The 21,548-nt window shown below is 38.5% G+C and overlaps 2 protein-coding genes across 8 annotated transcripts in view; both read left to right on the top strand.

Moving 5' to 3' along the window:
• The window catches only part of N4BP2L1 (NEDD4 binding protein 2 like 1), a 33,946-nt gene that overhangs the window by 968 nt on the left and 11,430 nt on the right, over positions 1-21,548 (top strand). The window lies entirely within an intron of this gene.
• The window catches only part of LOC122225967 (NEDD4-binding protein 2-like 2), a 106,088-nt gene that overhangs the window by 79,652 nt on the left and 4,888 nt on the right, over positions 1-21,548 (top strand). For 4 of the 5 annotated variants that reach the window (XR_006205466.1, XR_006205487.1, XR_006205440.1 and 1 more), the window contains one exon: positions 5,455-8,040. The gene's annotated coding sequence lies outside the window, so the exon portion shown is untranslated. Of the gene's footprint in view, positions 1-5,454; positions 8,041-21,548 lie in introns of those variants that run through there. The other variant, XR_006205462.1, reaches the window with a different exon arrangement.

Raw genomic sequence — 21,548 nt, 5'->3', positions numbered from 1 at the left:
GGGGGCGTGCGGCCCGCGTTGAAAATCTAGCGGATTAAGGCAGCGCTGCGTTTGCTTTGGCAGCTGCGAAGGCGCACAGGTGCAAGGGGGAGGGGGCCGGCGCGGCCGCGGCTGGCGGTCATTGACAGAGCCTCGTAATGGGCGCCCAAATTCGTTTACTCGCGAATTGCGTAAGCGGCCCTCCCGGTACAGGTCAGCGCGAATTACGCGGGCTTGTTGCCTGCCGCCTCGGAGCTGGGCCCACCGCTACAGCCTCAGTTCCCACCACTCCCCGCCTTGCACTTGATGCTCCGGCAACGTTGAACTGTTTTCTCTCCTTGCTTGTGCTGACGCTGGCCCGCCTGCCTGGCTTGCCTTCCGCCTACCTTTGCCCGACTGATTCCACTAGCCCTTTAAGGCTCGGATCTGTTACCTTACCCAGCAGCTACCCCTCCCCACCAGTAGATGCTCTCTTCTGGGCTCCTTGGCTTCCTGTTTACACCTCTGTGACTGCGCTTGGTTTTACACATGGTTTTGTTTACCCTTCTTCAAGTTTCTTGAAGCTAGGGGCAATGGCAGAAGTAGTGCCTTGCCCTCAAAGAGCTTTCCATCTCTAGAGAAAGAAGGCTAGCCATAGAACCATGGACCTGCTACAGGAGAATCAAGGTAGCATACTTTCAGGAGCTGATTTGGATGATACACAGATGATACAAAGATGGTGAGAGCAGGATCTGGGTCCACTGGGTCAGGGAACTGTGACAGCCTTGGTGATGTGCTGCCAGCTTTAATCAGGATTCCTGGCTGATTTGTGGAGTAAAAGTCTTTAGCCAAACAATATTGCTACATTTTCACAGATTAAAGGATGGGTGACTTCCAAAGGGTCATTGGTGCCCTTTCCTAAAACACACACATTTCAATAGACCTGCTGTCTGGTTATGGAGGTGGAGGGCGGAGAGTGGGGGAGGCTGCTTAGAACGCAGCAGAACTTGGATATTTCATGCTACAGTCATGGTGGGTACATCTGTTACAAACTAAGTATCTTCTGAATTCAAATCCCATTTAGTTTCACTTTGACTTTGCTGATCTGTGGCCTGTGGCACACTGAATGTCAAAGAAGGAAGTAAACATCTTTGGCCAGATTTTGTTTTTAACTACTCAGAAGGGAAGTGATAGGATGAGTTGGAAGGAAAGTGCATAGAATTGAATGTCAGAAGCCATGGGTTCTGGATCTTAGACTCCTCATCTGTAAAGTCAGTGGGTTGGCCTGGGTGGTCTTTAAGGTTCCTTCTGGCTCTAACATTCTACACTTTTAGGATTTTAATTCCTGGTTGACATTTGGCTAAGCAGAAGACACCGGATGAGAGACCAGCTTATTAAAGAACATCTCTCTAGGGACGACTGGCGTGAGCACTGGCCTGGGAGTCTGAAGATTGTGCCTTTAGATTCTCTTCATCACGAAAGCTGGTGACTTTCGGCAATCACCTAGCTTCTCGGGGACTCATTTTCCTTATGTGTGAATACTAAGAAGGGATTAGATGAGGTGATCTGTTGAAGACCCTTCTGGTTCTTAATTTCTAGTTGTCAGACTTAAGCACGGTTTAACGGCTAGGTAAAGAGCTCTGACCTTGGAGTCAATTTATGGCTTCCAGTCCAAGCTCTGCCACTCACTAGCTATGTATGATCTTTCCTCGGCTCCTCTGCACCTTGTTTCCTTCTGTGTTAAATAAGGATATCTGCTCTGTTCACTTCAGAAGACTCTTGCAGAGGTTAAATGTGTGTGAGAGAACTCGCTAAACTTTAATGTGCTATATACATTTTAAGAGGTATTAGTTGCTGCTTCAGACGTTGATCAGCTGAGATAAATCTTCAAGGTGTCACTTGGGAGAAGCCTGGCCCTGAAATGAAGCAGGCAGCTAGCTGGAAGTTGACTTTGTGAGTTCTCCCGCTTGGGACTTCTGGAGGCAGAGGAGCCTTGGCACTTTGGGGGGTGGGCGGTGCATTTACAAAGCAGTCTGGGGAGTAAGCAAGGAACCAGGCCACAGCTCAGCAAGAAGGGAGGCCTGCAGTAAGGACAGAGTGGTATGGTGGATGTCACAGGCCGTGGTCCTCAAGGACCTGCCTTCGCCTCTCTTCTGGGGCGTCGGGTGGGCGAGAGAAGGAAAATGGCAAATTGTTAAAAAGTACACATGTGTGGAAAGTAGTAAAACTGTAAGGCTCTCTTATGTATTGTTGGATTCTTGGAAATTCATATTTTCTTCTATGTATTTTCCAAATTTTCTATAATGAATATGTATTTTTTGAATCCGAAAAATAAAAATTTAAAAAATTGGAGGAGATCGTTTTTACAAATGTGGGTTCTTCTTTTTCTGCTGTTATTTCTCATTTGATTAAAGAAATAATAAAAGTTATTGAAATTAGGATATGTCTTGTCTTCCAAATCACTGTTAGATTTTTATGCTTTTCAACCAATATGTTTTTATAGTTTGAAGGGGCTTGAATGTTGAAACCTTCTATTTAAATTCTTTGGACATATTTAAAAAACAGAGTTTTACCAGGTTTAAAAAAAATTTGAGTACAACAGAATACTAAAAACTTAGCATGCCCCCTAAATCTGTTTTATCACCTCTATTTCATGCAAAACAAAACAAAACAAAACACAAACCACAAACATTTCAAAAATAGTTTCTTACCATTGACCTCTAATTCCTACTTCCAGGAATTCATCCTAAGGTAGTAATTGGACAAGCTCATGAATATAGGGGAGTGTTCATCACAGAGTTTTTTATATGATAGAAAAAAAATGTGAGCCAACTTAAACATACAGAAATAGAGGATTAGCTTATAAGTCACACAGTCATTAATGGGAACATAGATGTATTTGACATGCAAATATATTCATTCCCCTCATTAAGTTAAAAAGCCTAATAACAAAGCTGTCTATCAAAAAATCCCATTTTCTGTTCAAAGAAAGAGGGTCTACATATACTCACATGAAATGTGTAAAAAGGTATCTGTTGGTGGTTGTTGACATTAGATAGTAGGATTATGGACTTTTCCTGCCAGACTTATTTTCTCATTTTTCTATGACAAATATGTGTTACTTGTTAACTTTTTAAAGTTGAAAATAGTTTTGTGGAATGACTTGGCTAGATAGACTCAGGTTGTGTGACAAAACACTTACTAAATAACAAGATGAATGTGTCATTTTCTATATGAAAAATCTTTCCTAGGTTTATTCTTAGTTGGAAATATAGTAGGAGACTTTTTTAATACACAAGATTGATTGTAATTACTTACTGTTATTAATTTTGTTATCAAGTAATTATTAAATATTTTGTTAATTATTAATTAGCATATGAACTAGCATGCGCCACTTGATTCTTTGACACCTCAGGTCTTTTTCATTCAAATGGAGCTAATATTTCATTAATAAGTTTTTTGTGGGGATTTAAGATACTATGGTAAACAGTGATCCTGTAATTATATGTGTGAAAGCACTGTGGAATTCGTGGGCTACATAAATACTAACTCTTGTTAATTATTCACTAATCAACAATAATAGCATTTGCTGGGTACTTAAAAGACTATTAGTACTTGCTCAATAAATAAGATTAAGAGAAGGAGCTCACAAAAGACTAACAAATGGAAAACAATAATCAATGCACTACTGTGGGTAAGTGAGCTCTGATGGGGAAGAGCATTTTATGTGCTTTTGGTGTTCAAGACCAGGTTGGTCACTGAGGATGGTTAGGAAGATAGGAAAACTCTGGAAGAGATCGTCTCTGCCACGTGGGAATGGTTATTGAGCTGGCCTTGACGATGGGGAGGATATGGCTGAACAAAGAAAAAGGATTAGCGACATGAATTGGGAGAACTGGGTGTTCTAGGCTAGTGAGGAGGATGGCTTGATTGAGTGGATGGTTCATATCTGTGAATGTGTTGGTTAGGTTAACACAGAGCCAGATCACCGGAAACATCAAAACCTGCACAAAGGAGTACCGAGTTGATAGAAGAAATAGGATTCCAGTCCCAAGACCCTTTCACTCTGAGCAGATGATCCAGAACTATCTGTTTCCACAGCTGCACTGAAAAACTCACCTGGATCTGCATCTATCCTTTCCTCTTACATCAATGAAAGCATCTGTGGACGATTTGTTTCCCTCTATGCTTTGCAATGTGTGTGTGTGTGTGTGTGTGTGTGTGTGTGTGTGTGTGTGTGAGAAAATATCCCCCCTTTGGGGCCATTTTAACCATTTTTTAAGTGTGCAATTCAGTGGCATTAATTATATGATGTTGGGCAACCATCACCAGTATCTATTTCAAGAAACTCTACCCATTAAGCAATAACCCCCCCATCCCTGCTTCTCCTTAGCCCCTGGTAACCTCTGATCTGTTTTCTATTGTTACGTATTTTACTACTCTAGATACCTCATGTAAGTGGAATCATAACAATATTTGTCTTTTTGTGTCTGGTTTATTTCATTTGGCTTAATGTTTTCAAGGTTCTTGTAGGTGGTAGCCTATATCAGAACCTCATTACTTTTTATGGCTGAATAATATTCCATTTCATGGATATACCACTAAATTGTCCATTTGAAAGGAAATGGCAAGAGTAAAGGGTGGTCTTTCCTTCTGTTTTTAGGCCTTATTTGAAAAGTGTTGTCAACCTTATGTCAGTTCCCTGGAGTTTCTTTAAATCTTTATATCTCAGTCAAAGTCTAGGAACCATGCTCTAGTACATGTTGCATCTTTTGCCATGTTCCGGTTCCCTTTGGCAGTGTCACAAATGGTTTGCAACATGGATTCAGTCGGGCGCAAAGGATGTTTGCCGACAGCTATCTTTTCTTTTGTTCATGTCTCTGGATAACATGAAATTTTCCACTGAGTGAAATACCGTTTCATTATTTTTTGGCACTAAACTTTCCAAGGAAGCGAGAGGATGCTTTCCTGACATGACACAATGATAAGACAGAGGCAAGGACGAAGGTATACTTTGCAAGCGGACACGGTGACGTGTGGGAAGCAGTGAGAAGGGATCAGTTAAGTTAGCTAACTGTAGTAGTGAGAGGTTAAAGCCCAAAGCATACTGTGCTCCACGGCCTACCCGGCCAGCAGGCTTGGGCCATGCATTTTTATTTATGAGGCCAGGGCTCTTATAAATAAAAGCAAGGTCAAAATAGAAAGTTTGCGGTATTCCAAGTCTGTGTATATGAAAATAAAGGATCAGGTAGGTGGACATATCAGATCTTTATTCACTGAAGTCTACTTGGAGAGACTACTAGTTTTTTTTACATTTTTAATGATTTTCCTAAGGTGGGTTTTAAGCTTCTCTGCTGAGCTCCTTCTGAGAGTCCTTACAACACCTCTCTCTGGAGGTTGGGATGAATAAGGACTATAAGGACTATAGGCTTATAGACTATAAGGACTATAAGGACTATGAATATGAATAAGGACTATGCTTTAAATGTTTCACAGGGAGGAAGAATATACAGTGCGCTATGTGTTTATAATTACTTGGTGGAAAGGCTGCCCAGCTATACAGGAGATTCTCCACCATCGTAGTCCCGGAGCCATTGGGAAAGTAGAAGAACACGCTGCTGAATTGGACCAAGATAATATTGCAGGTGTGGTTTATGACTAGAGAAGCAGTAGAAATAGAGGAAGAAATGAAAGGGGAAGAATGTGTTCATAGGAAGATCTCAGACATGCACAAGATGTTCCCTTAATCTAATCCAAGCCTAAGACACTGAGAAGTTAGACATCTTGATCAGGGTCACAGGGATGACTTCCTATTTCTAGTGCAGAGCTTTTACTTCTGCACCAAAGGAAGAGGCCACTGGGAGTGACCTCGTGAGAGACTAATGAAGTTGGTTTTGAATTTGTTGTTTAATTAAAAAACGCTTACGTGGTCTATTAAAAGGGCTAAGTTTACCTGGATTAACTCTTAGAGTAAGAAAGTCACCTTTTATTATTTGTCATTATTGATGATATATTTCTTTGGCTATAAAAAATACCAGGGAATTAATTTTCTTTATTAATGTGGTACCACTGGGACAATGGGAGGGGATGATTTAGATTTTTTAATAAGTACTCATATTTATCCTGATTATGGTATGTTGGAGAGAGATGTAGTCAATATCCAACCCCCTGAGGGTCTGAAGCCCCTTCCTCATCTACTCACAGGATAAGACATTTGTAATTCAATCTAGTGACTTAGTTCCCTCTTGGCATTTCAATGAACTCTTCTCTATTTAATGGCACCATTCTAGGCCCATTCAGACTCTAGAGGAACCCAATAAGGAATTGTTTGTTTTCACTCCAAATTATCTAAAGAGACCTAGGCTCTATGGATTGAGGACATTGTACAATAAGGAAAAACTGACCTAATTTCTGATTGTTCCTTCATAAGGATCTCTATGGCATCATGTGTATGACTTAGGGAGAAGGCTATCTGGTTTTATCAAGGTAAGAGCCGGGAAAAGAGAAGGGAGAAAGGAAAGAAAGTATACATTTATTGAGTGCTAACTGTATGCTTGGCAGTTTATAGACGCTGGCTTATTGGATCTTTACAATAACCCTACGATATGGTTGATTTCATTTTATAAGCGAGGAAATTAGAATCAGAGAATCATGCACTTGGTCCTGAGATTCCAGATTTTGTAATACACAAAGTGGTCTTACCTACTAGGGATGTTCATGAACAAACACACATACATCTGCTTTTCATAGTTACTAGGGAATCCTGTTGAGGCGTGATTGTATAGCGAGGATATTTCAATGTTCTTTTTCACACTTTTTAAGGATATTTTAAGAGGGGCTTTCTCTGCTCTCGAAAGTAGCACCTCTCCAGCATTCTTTGCCCTGTACTTTGACTTCCTTTTCTCCCTTACACTAGCACCCCCTGACATATGGTTACTTATTTATTATCTATTTATTTTACTAGAAGGTAGCTTTGTGAGACGTGTTGTGAGCTCCTTGATATCAGGAAATATTTTTTCTTCAGCTTCTGAGAGAAGGTCTGGCATCTAGTAGGCCTACGTCACTAAATATTTGATGGATTTGTCAGTGCCAGAAGCTTCCTAACAGTTGCCAGCTCAGTTGTCAGCATGGGACTCGAGTAAAGCACAAAAGTGAAAAGGAGATTATTCACACAAAGCGAGGTGTAAAAGAATGAATGGGCTGTGGAGAATAGATGAGAGAAACAAAGCACAGGTACAGCCATCCACTCCAAAGTCCTCTTCCATCGGTACACAAGAAAATCCTTCCTGTGTTTTACACGTGAAGATGTTGGATGTGCCACCTTCACCACCCAGGAGTCACACTAAAAAGGGGTTTAAAAATTAGAATCAAAGATGCAGCTGCTTTCACAGAGAAGCAGCAGCCAACGGTTTTCCGTTCAACCACTGTTCTGTTGTCTATAACTGACTTAGGACATCTTGGGAAAGCACAGCAAAAAACAAGTTAACACTGAGGTAGGTGTGCTTCTGATTCCTCCTATTCTGAGCATGGCTGAAGTGACCAACAATAGAAACATGGGGACACCTGTACCATTGCTAGATTCTACAGAAGGGAGTTGTTCACATACAAAAAAAGGAAGTTCTCATAGGTAGAGTGGAGTGGGATGCACTGGCCCTTGAGGGCTATCTGGGAGTCTGGTAGACATTCACATGCCCTCCTTTGGAGGCACGAGGGGTAAGAGCAAGAGGGAGCAGTAGGACAGACTGGGAACTCCTTGCTGCAGTCTCCTTAGCCATGGTGGCTTGGTGGTATCCATGGGGCTGGCACTGATTGAGTTGCATCTTTCCAACTCTTTACAATAGGGCAAGGTTCAGCTTTGACATGGTGTTTGGAAGCACCAACAAGGTCAAGCCACACCAGGCCTCAGGGGAGACTGTCCCAAGTCATTAACAGCCGTGGTTCCTTCCCCATTCTCTTCAGGGTGTTGGGTCATAGAACTTGTTCCTTACTTCCCAGTTTAAAGCCCTTGAGGAGGGAGCACCTGGCTGGCTCAGATGGTCGAGCGTCTTACTCTTGGTTTCGGCATAGGTCATTATTTCACAGTTCCTGGGAAACTGACAGCACAGAGCCTGCATGGGATTCTCCCTCTCTCTCTGTGCCTCCCCTGCTCGCTCTCTCTCTCTCTGAAAATAAAAAAATAAATATTAAAAAAGAAATAAAATCCTTGAAAAGAATACCAGTAACATCAGAGGAAGTACTGGGATCCAAGAAGAATCCTCTCTTCCAGTCCCCTTTGGGGGTAAACCCAAGGGTTAGGTAAAATTCTCAATGTACAAAGATGAGTAACTAGAAATTCTCCTCATACAGTTTGGGGCTATATAAAATGAGTTTGCATAATTAAGGAAATAGAGCTTAATATTCCAGAACCATTCATACCTTCAGCAGGTGTTTATTGAGTATGTCTCATGTGCTTGACATTCTTCTATTTGCTTAGAATACAGCAGTGAACAAAACATTCCTGCCTTCATGGAACATATATTCTATCAGAGAAAAACATTTTTCTGAAAGGAAGAAACTTTTAAACAACACCTGCTCTGTTCTTTCAAAAAACAAAAAAGGATCCCATAGCTACTCCTCTTGATGTATATAGCCTCAGGAAACATTCAACGTATGCATGCGAAGGGAGATAGGCACAATGATGTTCATTGAAATTTGTTCATAGTAAGGAAAACTGCAAACAACCTAAATGTCACTAGAGAAAAGGATAAATGAATGTGGTTTGTTTGTTTTATAGCACTCACGCGTAGTGGTTTAGTGTGCAGCTCTGGGGCCGGAAGTCTAGGTTTTAATCTAGCTGTAGCACTCAAGGGTCTTTTGTTTTTTTCCAGTTTTAATGAGATATCGTTGACATATGACATTTGTTGTTTAGATTCCACATATAAGTGAAATCATTTTTGTATTTGTCTTTCTCTGTCTGACTTATTTCACTTAGCATTATAGCCTCTAGGTCCATCCATGTTGTCACAAATGGGAAGATTTTATTCTTTTTATGGCTAATATTTCATATATACACCACATCTTCATTATACCATTCATCTGTTTATGGACGCTTAGGCTGGTTTCATATTTTGTCTATTGTGAAAAATGCTGCAGTGAACATGGGGATGCATATATCTCTTCAAATTGGTGTTTTTGTTTTCTTCCAGAAGTGGAATGGCTGGATCATATGGTAGTTCTATTTTTAATTTTTTGAAGAACCTCCATACTATTTTTCACAGTGGCTGCACCAACTTAAAATCCCACCAGCAGTGTCTGAGGGTCCTTTTATCCACATCCTTATCTTACTAAAAAAATAAAAATCTTTGATTTCTTTGTGATAATGGCCATTATGCCTGGTGTGTGGTGATATCTCATTATGGTTTTATTTACATTTCCCTGATTATTAGTGATGTTGAGCACCTTTCATGTTTCACCTGTTTCATGTTAGTGTAGGTCTTCTTTGGAGAACAGTCTATTCAAGTCCTCTGCCCATTTTTAAATGAGATTTTTTTTTTAATAATAAGTTGTGTAAGTTCTTTATACATTTTTTTTTATTTTTGTTCAAAGCAAATTATTTATTTCAACTCTGTAAATGTTCACAGCTTTGGGGAATAATTTTAAATTTATCTTTCATTATATCTTATTATATCCAAGTTGCCAAAGTATTGATAACTTATTTTTTTTTTAATATATGAAATTTACTGTCAGATTGGTTTCCATACAACACCCAGTGCTCATCCCAAAAGGTGCCCTCCTCAATACCCATCACCCACCTTGCCCTCCCTCCCACCCCCCATCAACCCTCAGTTTGTTCTCAGTTTTTAAGAGTCTCTTATGCTTTGGCTCTCTCCCACTCTAACCTCTTTTTTTTTTTTCCTTCCCCTCCCCCATGGGTTTCTGTTACGTTTCTCAGGATCCACATAAGAGTGAAACCATATGGTATCTGTCTTTCTCTGTATGGCTTATTTCACTTAGCATCACACTCTCCAGTTCCATCCACATTGCTACAAAGGGCCATATTTCGTTCTTTCTCATTGCCACGTAGTATTCCATTGTGTATATAAACCACAATTTCTTTATCCATTCATCAGTTGATGGACATTTAGGCTCTTTCCATAATTTGGCTATTGTTAAGAGTGCTGCTATAAACATTGGGGTACAAGTGCCCCTATGCATCAGTACTCCTGTATCCCTTGGATAAATTCTCTTTATACATTTTGGATATTAACCTCTTACTGGATGTATGACTTGCAAATACCTTCTCCCATTCAGTAGATTTGCCTTTTTATTTTGTTGATGGTTTCCCTCAATGTGCAAAAGATTTTTAGTTTGATGTAATTACATTTGTTTGGTACAGCTTTTGTTGCCCTTGCCTAAGGACACGAGTCCAAAAAAATATTACTAAGAATGATGTCAAAGAGCTTACTGCCTGTATTTTCTTTTTGGAGTTTTATGATTTCAGGTGTTACATTCAAGTCTTTAATCCACCTTGAGTTTATGTATGGTGTAAGAAAATGGTCCAGTTTCATTCTTTTGCATATGGTGTCCAGTTTTTCCAGCATCATTTATTGAAGAGACTGTCTTTTCTCCATTGTATATCTTGCCTCCTTTGTTATAGATTAATTGGTTATACAAATGTGGGTTTATTTCTGGGCTCTCTATTATATTTCATTGATCTATGTGTCTGTTTTGTGCCGGTAATATATTGTTTTGATTAATATAGCTTTGTAGTGTAGCTTGAAATCAGGGAGAATAATATCTCCAGCTTTGTTTTTCCTTCTTAAGATTGCTTTGGCTATTTGGGGTCTTTTGGTGTTCCATACAAATTTTAATATCATTTGTTCTAGTTCTGTGAAAAATACTATTGGTATTTTGATGGGGATTGTATTGAATCTGTGATCGCTTTGGGTAGTATAGACATTTTGACAATATTAACTCTTCCAACCCATGATCACATTGTATCTTTCCATTATTTGTGTTGTCTTCAATTTCTTTCATCAATAAAATCTTTTTACAGTTTTCAGAGTACTGGTCTTTAACCTACTATGTTAAATTTATCCCCAGGTATTTTATTCTTTTTGATGAAGTTGTAAATAAGATTGTTTTCTTCATTTTTCTTTCTGATAGCTCATTATTAGTATATACAAATGTAACCAATTCTGCGTGTTTTGTATTTTGGAACTTTACTGAATTCGTTTATTCGGATAGTTTTTTCTGGTGGAGTTTTTAGGGTTTTCTTTATAGAGTATCATGTCATCTGTAAATAGTGACAGTTTTACTTCTTCCTTAACATTTTGAATCAAGCATTTTATTTTTCTTATCTGATTGCTCTAGCTAGGGGTTCCAGCACTGTTGAATGAAAGTGGCAAGAGGGGCAAGAACTTGTCTTGTTCCTGATCTTAGAGGGAAAGCATTTAGCTTTTCACCATTGAGCATGATGTTTATCATGCTGTAGTTTTATCATATATGGCCTTTATTATGTTGAGGTATTATGTTCCTTTTTGGAAGTTTTTAATTATAAATGGATGTTGAAGGTACAACCCAAGGCAAGCACTGGAGTGAGACAAGGGCCACCTACAGTTTGGCCCTCCTGCTGCAGGTTCTTCCCATCCCCCCTGGGGCCTGGACCATCTCATCCTACGGTCTCCCTCCAGGATCCACATACCAGGCCTCCACTTTCAGCTGTGTTCTTGGCCTCATGTCTGGGACCCCAAGGAGGGCTGCCCAGCCTAATGCCTGGAAGACCTTGCTTGGGCCACACAGGCTAGCTATCATGGTGCCTAGCGGCCAGGAGGATAAAAATGGATGTTGAATTTCGTCAAGTGCTTATTCTGTAACTAATAAGTTAGCTTATTCTCTAATTAGATGCTCATATGATTTTTATTCTTTACTTTGTTAATGTGGCATATCACGTTGATTGATTTGCCGATGGTGTCCCATCCTTGCATCCCTGGAATAAATCCCACTTGACCATAGTGTTTGATCTTTTTAACATATTGTCAAATGTGGTTTGCTAATATTTTGTTGAGGATTTTTGCATCTATGTTCATCAGGGATGCTGGCCTGAGATTTTCTTTCTTTTGTGGTGTCTTTGTCTGATTTTGCTATCAGGATAAAATGAGTTTGGAATTGTTACTTCCTCTTTAATTTTTGGAACAATTTGAGAAGGATAAACACTAACTCTTCTTTAAGTGTTTGGTAAAATTCACCTGTGAAGCTGGTCTGGAATTTTGTTTTTTGGGAGTTTTTAAATTACTGATTCATTTTCATAACTTGTAATTGGTCTATTCAGATTTTCTGTTTCTTCCTGATTCAGTTTTGGAAGGTTGTGTGTTTCTATGAATTTGTCCATTTCTTCTAGGTTGTCCAGTTTGTTGGCATGTAATTATTTGTGATAGTCTCTTATAATTCTTTGTAGTTCTGTGATGTTGGTTGTAACTTCTCTTTAGTATCTTTTTTTTTTTTTTTTTTTTTTTTTTTTAATTTTTTTTCAACGTTTTTTATTTATATTTGGGACAGAGAGAGACAGAGCATGAACGGGGGAGGGGCAGAGAGAGAGGGAGACACAGAATCGGAAACAGGCTCCAGGCTCCGAGCCATCAGCCCAGAGCCTGACGCGGGGCTCGAACTCACGGACCGCGAGATCGTGACCTGGCTGAAGTCGGACGCTTAACCGACTGCGCCACCCAGGCGCCCCTTTAGTATCTTATTTTATTGATTTGGGTCCTTTCTCTTGTTTTCTGGAGGAGTCTGATAAATCTTTTTTTCTTGATGAAGTTTATTGATTTTGTGTATCTTTTCAAAGAACCCGCTATTACTTTCATTGATCTTTTCTATTATCCTTTTTAGTCTCTATTTCATTTATCTCTACTCTGAGCTTAATTATTTCCTTGCTTCTACTACTAACTTTGGGTCTTGTTCTTTTCTTCTTTTTCTAGTTCCTTTAGGTGTAAATTTAGATTGTTTATCTGGGATTTTTCTTATTTCTTGAAATATGTCTGTATTGCTATGAATGTCCCTCTTAGAACAGCTATTGCTGTATCCCATAGATTTGGAAAGTTGTATTTCCATTTTAATTTGTCTCAAGGTATTTTTTGATTTTCTTATTGATGTATTCATTGACCCATTGCTTGGTTAGTGGCATGCTGTTTAGTCTCCAAATGTTTGTGTTTTTTTCCAGTTTTCTTCTCTTAATTGATTTCTAACTTCATACCGTTGTTATCAGAAAAGATGCTTGATATGACTTAAGTCTTCTTGAATTTATTGAGACTTGTTTTGTGGCCTAACATATGATATATCTATGAGAGTGTCCCATGCACACTTGAAGAGAATGTATATTCTGCAGTTTTTGGATGCAATGTTCTGTATATTAAACCCATCTGGTCTGATGTGTTGTTTAAGGCCAATGTTTCTTTATTGATTTTCTATGTGGATGATCTATTCATTGATGTAAGTGGGGCATTAAAGTCCCCAGTATTATTGTATCACTGCCAGTTTTTCCCTTTTTGTCTGTAAATATTTGCTTTATCTATTTAGGTCCTATTTTTTTTAAAATGTTTACTTATTTATTTTTGAGAGAGAGAGAAAGTTAGAGAGTGAGCACAAGTGGGGGAGGGGCAGAGAAAGAGGGAGACAGAGAATCCAAAGCAGGCTCTGAGCTGTAAGCAGAGTCCCATGGGGGTTCAAACTCAGGATCTGTGAGATCATGACTTGAACCGAAGTTGGGTGCTTAATTGACTGAGCCACCCAGGAGCCTCTAGGCGCCTGTATTTATTTTGATGCATAAATATTTATGAAAGTTCTGTTTTCTTCTTGGATTGACACCTCTATCATTATATAATGTCTTTTCTTTATCTTTTGTTACAGTCTTTGTTTCAAAGTTGGTTTTATTTGATATGAGTATTGCTATTCCAACTTTCTTTTCTTTTCCCTTGGCATGGAATGTCTTTTTCCATCTCTTCATTTTCAGTCTGTGTGTCGTTAGAGCTAAAGTGAGTCTCTTGTAGGCAGCATATAGTTGTTTTTTTTTTCAAGTCCTTTTTTTTTTTTAACGTTTATTTATTTTTTTTGAGACAGAGAGAGACAGAGCATGAACGGGGGAGGGTCAGAGAGAGGGAGACACAGAATCTGAAACAGGCTCCAGGCTCCGAGCTGTCAGCACAGAGCCAATGTGGGGCTCGAACTCACGGACCGCGAGATCATGACCTGAGCCGAAGTCGGCCGCTTAACCGACTGAGCCACCCAGGCTCCCCCAGCATATAGTTTTATAAATATTTTTTAATGTTTATTTTTGAGAGAAAGAGTGTGAGTGGGGGAAGGGCAGAGAGAGAAGGATACACAGAATCTGAAGCAGGTTCCAGGCTCTGAGCTGTCAGCACAGTGCCTGACATGGGGCTTGAATCCATGGACTGCAAGATGATGACCTGAGGCAAAGTCAGATGCTTAACCAGCTGAGCCATCCAGGAGCCCCTAGATATGTTATAAAATATTTATTTTCAGAGAGAGAGAGTGTGAGAGCGAAGGCGCTTCTGTGAGCAGGGGAGGGGCAGAGAGAAAGGGAGAGAGAGAATCCCAAGCGGGCTCCACGCTGTCAGTACAGAGTCTGATGAGGAGTTCAATCCCAAAACTGGGAGATCATGACCTGAGCTGAAATCAAGAGCCAGACGCTCAACCAGCTGAGCCACCTGGGCTCCCCCTATAGATTTTTCAAAAATCCACTCAGCCACCCTATGTAATTTTATTGGAGCATTTAGCCCATTTAAAGTAATTATTGGTAGGTATGTACTTACTGCCATTTACATTTTTTTTTTTTTTCTGGTTGTTTTTGTGTTCTCTGTTTCTTCTCTTGGTCTCTTGTTGCTTGATGGTTTTCTTTAGTGTTTTGGGGCCTTTCTCTTCATTTTTTTATGTTTCTATTGTAGGTTTTTTATTTGTGGTTATGATGGGGTTCTTATATGTAGACCTATATATATAGGTCTATATATATATATGGATTTATTTTTCAGATGATAATCACTTAAGTTCTAACACATTCTAAAAACACTACTTTTTCTATTTTATTCTATGTCATTTATTTCTGCTCTAATCTTTATTATTTCCCTTCTTCTGCTGGCTTTGGACTTTACTGATAAACTCCTAGCCAGACTTATCAAACAGGGAAGAAAAAAGACCCAAATAAACAAAATCACGAATGAAAGAGGAGAGATCACAACCAACACCACAGAAATACAAACAATTATAAGAGAATACTATGAACAATTATATGCCAACAAATTGGGCAGTCTGGAAGAAATGGATAAATTCTGAGAAACATATAAACTACCAAAACTGCAACAGGAAAAAATAGAAAATTTGAGCAGACCCATAGCCAGTAAAGAAATTGGATCAGTAATCAAAAATCTCCCAACAAATAAGTCCAGGGCCAGATGGCTTCCCAAGGGAATTATACCAAACATTTAGAGAAGAGTTAATACCTATTTTTTTGAAACTGTTCAAAAAAAACAAAATGGAAAGAATACTTCCAAACTCATTCTATGAAGCCAGTATTACCTCGATTCTAAAACCAAAGACCTCAAAAAAAGAACTGCAGACCCATATCCCTGATGAATATGGATGCAAAAATTCTCAACAAGATACTAGCGAATCAAATCCAACAATACATTAAAAGGATTATTCACCACAATCAAGTGGGATTTATTCCTGGGATGCAGGGGTGGTTCAAAATCTGCAAATCAATCAATGTGATACACCACATTAATTAAAGAAAGGATAAGAACTATATGATTCCCTCAATAGATACATAAAAAGCATTTGACAAAATACAGCACTTTCTTGATAAAAACATTCAAAAAGGTAGGGATAAGAAGGAACATACCTCAACATCATAATAGCCATATAGAAAAGACCCACAGCTAATATCATCCTCCATGGGGAAAAACAGAGAACTTTCCCCTAAGGTCATGAACACAACAGGAATGTCCACTCTCACCACTATTGTTCAACATAGTGTTGGAAGTCCCAGCCTCAGCAACCAGACAACAAAAAGAAAAGGCATCCAAATAGGCAAGGAAGAAGTCAAACTTCCCCTCTTTGCAGATGACAGGATACTCTACATGGAAAACCTGAAAGACTCCATCAAAAAATTGCTAGAACTGATACATGAATTCAGTGAAGTCACAGGATATAAAATCAATGTACAGAAATCTGTTGCATTTCTATACACCATTGACGAAGCAGCAGAAAGAGAAATCAAGGAATCAAGCCCATTTACAATTGCACCAAAAACCATAAGATACCTAGGAATAAACCTAACAAAAGCGGCAAAAGATCTGTACTCTGAAAACTATAGAACACCTATGAAAGAAATTGAAGACACAAAGAAATGGAAAAACATTGCATGTTCATGGATTGGAAGAACACATATTGTTCAAATGTCTATACTATCCAAAGCAATCTGTGTAGAAATCTTGCAATCCCTGTCAACACCAGGATTTTTCACAGAGCTAGCACAAACAATTCTAAAATTTGTATGAAACCAGAAAAGACACTGATGAGCCAAAGTAATGTTGAAAAAGCCAAGCAAAGCGGGAGGCATCACAATTCTGGACACAATTCACAATTCAGCTGTATTACAAAGCTGTAATCATCAAGACAGTATGGTACCGGCATAAAAACAGACACATACCAATGGAACAAAATAGAGAACCCAGAAATAGAACAAGTATATGGTCAACTCATCTTTGACAAAGGAGGAAAGAATATACAATGGAAAAAAGACAGTCTCTTCAGCAAATGGTGTTGGGAAAACTGGACAGTGACATGCAGAAAAAGGAAACTGGACCACTTATACCATATACAAAAATAAACTCAAAATGGGTGAAAGACCTCAATGTAAGACAGGAAGCCATCAAAATCCTAGAGGAGAACACAGGCAGCAACTCTTTGACCTTTAGCAACTTCTTACCAGATATGTCTCTGGAGGCAGGGGAAACAAAAGCAAAATGAACTATTGGGACTACATCAAGATAAAAATCTTCTGTACAGTGAAGGAAACAATCAACCAAACTAAAAGGAAACCTACACAGAATGGAGATGATATTTGCAAATGACATATCCGATAAAGGGCTAATACCTAAAATCTATAAAGAATTTATCAAACTCAACACCCCAAAAATAAATAAGCCAGCTAAGAAATGGTCAGAAAACAGAAACAGACATTTCTCCAAAGAAGACATACAAATGGCTGACCGACACATGAAAAAATGCTCATCATTACTCACCATCAGGGAAATAATATCAAAACTACAATGAGATATCACCTTGCACCTGTCAGAATGGCTAAATTAACAACTTACGTAACAACAGATGTTGGCGAGGATGCACAGAAAGGGAACCCTCTTACACTGTTGGTGGGAATGCAAACTGGTACAGCCACTTGGAAAACAGCCTGGAGTTTCCTTAGAAAGTTAAAGATAGAGCTAATCTACAACCCATCAACTACACTACTAGGTATTTATTGAAAGGATACAAAAATACTGAGGGCAAATACAATGTTTATAGCAGCACTATCAACAATAGCCAAATTACGTAAAAAGCCCAGGGGTGCCTGGGTGGCTTAGTCAGTTAAATGTCCAACTCTTGATTTTGGCTCAGATCATGATCTCATGCTCTTGGGATTGTGTGCTGGGCATGGAGCCTGCTTAAGATTCTTTCTCTCCCTCTCTCTCTGCCCCTCCTCTGCTTGCATGCAGGCACTCACCACCCCCTCTCTCTCAAAAAAAAAAAAAGGGGAAAGATCCAAATGTCCATCGACTGATGAATGGATAAAGACGAAGTGGGGTGTGTGTCTGTGTGTGTGTGTGTGTGTGTGTGTGTGTACACACACACACACACACACACACACACACACACACAATGGAATATTACTCAGCCATCAAAAAAGATTAAATCTTGCCATTTGCAATGATGTGGATGGAACTAGAGTGTATTATGCTAAGCAAAATAAGTCAGTCAGAGAAAGATAAATACCATATGATTTCATTCATATATGGAATTTAAGAAACAAAACAGATGAACATAGGGGAAGGGAAGGAAAAATAAAATAAGATAAAAACAGAGAGGGAGGCAAACCTTAAGAGACTCTTAAGAGAACAAACTGAGGGTTGCTGGAGGAAAGTTGGGTGGGGGGATGGGCTACATAGGTGATGGGCATTAAGGAAGGCACTTTTTTGGATGAGCACTGGGTGTGGTATATAAGTGATGAATCACTAAATTCCACTCCTGAAACCAATACCACACTATATGTTAACAAACTTGAATTTAAATAAAATCTTGGAATTAAAAAAAATGAAATAAAAGCATTACATTTTTTTTTAACTCCCCCCACCCATGTTTTATGTTTTTGATGCCATGTTTTATGTCTTTTATTGTTAGATCTTTAACCTTCTTGGTTAAATTTACTCCCGAATATTTTATTGTTTGTAACACTATTGTGAACAGGATTGTTTTCTTTATTTCTTTTTCAGATGTTTTGTTATTACTATATAGAAACAACCAATGTTATTTATTTATTTATTTATTTATTTATTTATTTATTTATTTATTTATTTACTTCTTTTATTTGAGAGAGAGTGCATGTGCAAGTCGGGAGGGGAAGAGGGAAAGGGAGAGAGAATCTTAACCAGGCTCCAGTCTCCAGGCCCAGGGTGGAGCCAACATGGGGTTTAATCTCAGGACCCCTGAGATCATGACCTGAACCGAAATAAAGAGTGGGACACTTAACCGATTGAGCCACCCAGGTGCCCTGAAACACAACCAATTTCTGTACATTGATTTTGTATCCACTCACTGGTCTCAGTTGCTTCATCTGTAGCATAGGGGTTACTAACAATACAGGACTTATCCCACAGGTCTATTTGAGCATTATAGGAGAAATGTAAAGCCACGAGAATAGTGTTGGAACACAGTAAAATGTTAGCTACGTTTGCTGATAACTACATAGCAGTTAAAAGGAATGGATTAAGTCTGTATATAAACATGAATAGATATAAAAAATACACTTTCCCTTCATTTACTCGTTCAACAAATATTTATTGAGTGCCTACTATATTTCGGGCAGTCTCCTAGGTACCTGAGAATAATTACTGAAAACAAAACAAAGATTGTGCCCTCATGGACCTTGTATGCCACAGGTAGGGAAGCAGATGTAAAGTATAGGGAAACTGGATATTATGTTAGGAGGTGATAAGTTCTCTGGAAAAGAGAAAAGAGAAATAGAGTAAAGGTGTTTGGGAATGCCAGAGTTAAGGGCAGGGAGGTTAGCTGAATTTTAAGCCAACAAAACAAATATAAGAAAATGTTAACAATTATCAGCTCCAGATGGTATGTATACAGATACTTGTTAGATTATTATTTTTTCCTTTTCTATATATTTAAAGTTTGTTTTTTCTTGAAAATTTCTCTCCATGGTGTGAGATACAAAAATAATAATAGGTATGAGACATGAAGGGAGTTGGCAAGGAAGCAGAAAAAAATTAAAAACGAGCTAAATGAGATCTACTTTTTAAAAAGTATCCAAAGAAAATGTTGGATTTTTAAAGTCTGTTAGAGATGGAGGTGAATAGAATCACAATACAGAAAATCAAAGGGTAATATAGAAGACAAACGTGAGAATAAATATAAATAAAACCATAATAAATATAACCAAAGCAACGATTACAGGTATAATAGCACATATTTCTGAGCTGATGACCTGAACAAAAATGATAAAAATATAAACCCAGTACTTAGACATAACCTGGTAAGACTGTTGCAAAAGCTGTTAATTAACTACCTGAATTTCCTTAGTTACTTTTTGTTGGGTGTGGCAGCGTGCCACTTTCTTTTTTTTAATGTTTGCTTGTTTGTTTATTTTTGAGAGAGAGAGAGAGAGAGAGAGCAAGCGAGCGAGCAGGGGAGGGGCAGACAGAGGGAGACAAGAATCTGAAGCAGGCTCCAGACCCTGGTAGCACAGAGCCTGACGCAGGCCTCCAACTCAGACCTGCCGTGAGGTCGTGACCTGAGCCGAAGTCGGACGCTCAAACAATTGAGCCACCCAGCTGCCCCAGTTAAACTCATTTCTAACTAAAACATAGGTGAACTATAAACATCTGTGGGAAAGGACTGTAATCCAGTAATTCTCATCAAGCCAAACTGCTGATGTGTAAAGACAATAGAAGGTCTTTCTTAGATCCACAAGAGCTGGCAAAGTATCTGACACCCAGGTATCTGAACTCTGTGTAGACCTGAGGTAAAATTTAGGCAGCACAGCATCCAAGCTGTGTAAACCTGGACCAGTTATTTAACATCTTGAACACTTAGTTTCTTTATCTAAAAACTAGAGAAAATATTATTTAGTTCCTAAGACTGTTATAAAGGTTAAGGAGAGATGATACACGTCAAGCTCCTTGTTTAGTACTCAGCACTCTTGAAAAGAAAAGAAAATTTATTGGAACAACCAATTTTAGCCCACCATGAGAAGAATCAAAGACATCTACAAACGGAGATCTTTGGGGCACCTGGCTGGCTCAGTAGAGCATGTGACTCTTGCTGCTTGGGTCGGTTTGAGCCCCATGTTAGGTGTAGAGCTTGCATAAGAAAGTCCTTTTATGTGGTAGTGTTCAGAAATGTCTCTGCAACAAAATGAGAAGATAAAAATATAAATCGTATAGAGGAAAAATTCACAACTACTGAATATAATAAAAAAAGATACTGGAAAAGAAGACAATGAAGAATTTACACATCAACCTTAGTGGAAAAAATAGAAAGTCCAATAACAGGCCTCATTATTTGTTATCACTTAGTATATAAAGAAAGTATTTCAAAACAGTGGGGAATTGGCAAATTATTCCGTTAATGGATTTGGGATGACTGGTTTTCCACGTGGAAAAAAAAATCTAGTTAGATGCTTAACCAATACATGATACCAAAATAAAATTTTAGATGAACTGGGGAATAAAATGTAATAGAACAAAGATGAATATTTATATAAACTTGGAGTGGGAAAGATTGATGTAAATGTATCATCAAAAGCAGAAAGTAGAAAATAAAAGATGGATACATGTGCCTAGAAAAATTTCTAAAAATTCAGACTTTTATGTCAGAGTTTATCATAAACAAAATTAAAAAGATTACATATTCAGTAAGAAACAGATAACATTTATTAACTAAGGACATGAAAATGCAGTTCATAAAAGAGTACCTCTAAATAATTAGAAAATGTAAAATAATCTTGCTGATAATCAAAGAAGTTGGGGGCAAAATAAATGCCTAACTGTAGGGCATTAGTGAAGTAAATTATGGTATATCCATATCAATATTTGTGTCATAGTCATTAAAAATAATGTCATAGAACTGTATTTCATGAGTTGGGAAATAATAGCTTTGGAAGTAAATTTGGTGAAAATTTGGTATGCTCTATATTATGTTTCTATTTTTATGTACAAAACATCAGATACAAAATTCTATCACCTATCTACCTACCGACTCATCTACTCACCCAGCTACCCATCTTTCTATCTATTTCCTGGAAAGAA

This window comes from Panthera leo, chromosome A1 (genome assembly GCF_018350215.1).
Source record: "Panthera leo isolate Ple1 chromosome A1, P.leo_Ple1_pat1.1, whole genome shotgun sequence".
Classification (NCBI taxonomy): Eukaryota; Metazoa; Chordata; class Mammalia; order Carnivora; family Felidae; genus Panthera; species Panthera leo.
This window is presented reverse-complemented; position numbering and strand designations above follow the sequence as displayed.